Source organism: Salvelinus sp. IW2-2015, linkage group LG16, assembly GCF_002910315.2.
Source record: "Salvelinus sp. IW2-2015 linkage group LG16, ASM291031v2, whole genome shotgun sequence".
NCBI classification, from domain to species: domain Eukaryota; kingdom Metazoa; phylum Chordata; class Actinopteri; order Salmoniformes; family Salmonidae; genus Salvelinus; species Salvelinus sp. IW2-2015.
In genome coordinates, this window is record NC_036856.1 from 41,911,416 (window position 1) to 41,913,885 (window position 2,470).

Sequence of the window (2,470 nt, forward strand, 5' to 3'; positions counted from 1 at the left end):
TCTTGTGGGTTGTCTGGACTGACCAGAGTCAGCTCTTGTGTGTCTGGACTGACCAGATCAGGCTCTGTGTGTGTCTGGACTGACCAGAGTCAGGCTCTGTGTGTGTCTGGACTGACCAGAGTCAGGCTCTGTGTGTGTCTGGACTGACCAGAGCAGGCTCTGTGTGTGTCTGGACTGACCAGACCAGGCTCTGTGTGTGTCTGGACTGACCAGAGCCAGCTCTGTGTGTGTCTGGACTGATTGACTGTGGCCCCACACTCCTCTTACCAGGGTAATTGCTGAGCAACAGCAGGGCCGAGCATTGAACCCTGAGTCACCCAACATAACACAAATACTTTCACCCCATGGCTGCCATGTGTTTCTCTCCCTTTCTTTCTTTCTCTCTCTTTCTCTTCTTCAGTCTCCATCCCTCACATCTCTTTTGTTTTATGAGGTTTTATATAGAAGTATTTCATGCTGATTCAAGTTTTATCACCCTCGTCTGATACCATTGAAATGATTACAGCAATAGTGGCATACACTCAGGAAGTAATTTCAACGTGTTAAAGCTAAAGCAGTCCAACCACTAAAAATATGAAATATCTTGGTCACCGTTGTTTCTCTGTTTTAGGTTTGTTTTCAATATAGTGCAGCTACGATGAAGAATTCCTATTGGATTTGTTTTTTTTTACTTCTGTTTGCACTGTGCGAAAAACTTTGGGAATGTTATCCTCTACAGAAAATGTTATTTGTTGAAGTGCTATCCTCTGTTTTGAATAGATGCCACATCTCTAATGAAATGTTGTCATACCTAATGAAAGTATATAATATACATACAGTATATTTCATTGATGTGAAAAGTTATTATTCCCCAAATATATGTTCCATTTGGGGATAAATCATATTGTATAGTGTGACTATGCCATTGTAGACGTTTAGTTAGAGGTTTCATTTGGAGAGAGTGGATTGTAGTGTGGGTAGTGGAGAGAGTGGATTGTAGTGTGGGTAGTGGAAAGAGTGGATAGTAGTGTGGGTAGTTGGAGAGAGTGGATTGTAGTGTGGGTATGGAGAGAGTGGATAGTAGTGTGGGTAGTGGAGAGAGTGGATAGTAGTGTGGGTAGTGGAGAGAGTGGATTGTAGTGTGGTAGTGTGAGAGAGTGGATGTAGTGGGGTAGTGGAGAGAGTGGATTGAGTGGGTAGTGGAGAGAGTGATGTAGGTGGATGGAGAGAGTGGATAGTAGTTGGGTAGGAGAGGTGGATTGTAGTGTGGGTAGTGAGAGAGTGGATAGTAGTGTGTGGTAGTGGAAAGAGTGGATAGTAGTGTGGTAGTGGAGTAAGTGTTTATGTGGGTAGTGGAGAGAGTGGATTGTAGTGGGTAGTGGAGAGAGTGGATAGTAGTGGGTAGTGGAGAGATGGATTGTGTGGGGTAGTGGAGAGAGTGGATAGTAGTAGTGGGTAGTGGAGAGGTGGAGTGTAGTGGGTAGTGAGAAGAGTGGATTGAGATTGGGTAGTGGAGAGAGTGGATGTAGTGTGGTAGTGGAGAGAGTGGATTGTAGTGTGGGTAGTGGAGAGAGTGGATTGTAGTGTGGTAGTGAGAGAGTGGATGTAGTGTGGGTAGTGGAAGAGTGGATTGTAGTGTGGGTAGTGGAGAGAGTGGATATGTAGTGTGGGTAGTGGAGAGAGTGGATTGTAGTGGGTAGTGGAGAGTGGATTGTAGGTGGGTAGTGGAGAGAGTGGATTGTAGTGTGGTAGTATGGTGTGGCTATTTGAAGGTCATTGTTTTATTTTATATAAGCCCCAGGACTTTTAATTTCCATGGACAAATAGAACACATACTTACACATTGATGAATGGACTGTTAGCAGCTGAAATATCAGATAAGAGATGAGAAATTATCTCTATGAAATATCAATGTGTCACAGTCTTAATGCTCGTCTTTGAAAAATCCAACCGTTTAAAAAATAAAAAAAACATTTAGATTCAACAGGTTGGCAAGGAGCAGCAGCGTTGGCAGACCTAATCCTAGTGAGTAAAGAGGAGTTCATGTGGACCCATGTCAGTTGTCATAGTGACCCGAGATGTTAGTGACCCCAACCCCCTCTGTCCACTTGGCCTGATTTCACTTTTATTGAAGTGCACTTTAACAAAAATAAACCTTTTCTGTTGGCAGAGGATCCCTATGCTCAGAATATGGATGCACGTAGACTGTAAGTCATTTGGATAAAAGCGTCAGCCAAATGGTATATATTATGGGTATTATAATATTTAGCTTACTGAAAAGAGCGTTTAAAAAAAAAAAAAAAAAAAAAAAAAAATTGTTGCCACGGGAACGCTTTGTGAAATGATAGGGCATAATACTTTTTGTTTTAAAACTTAAATAGTTTTGCACCATTGCTAGGCAACCTGCTTGTCTCAAAGATCTAGATCTTGATTCACTCACTTGATTCACTCACTTCCCAACTGCATTGATAATGTTAAAATAGTTTTGATT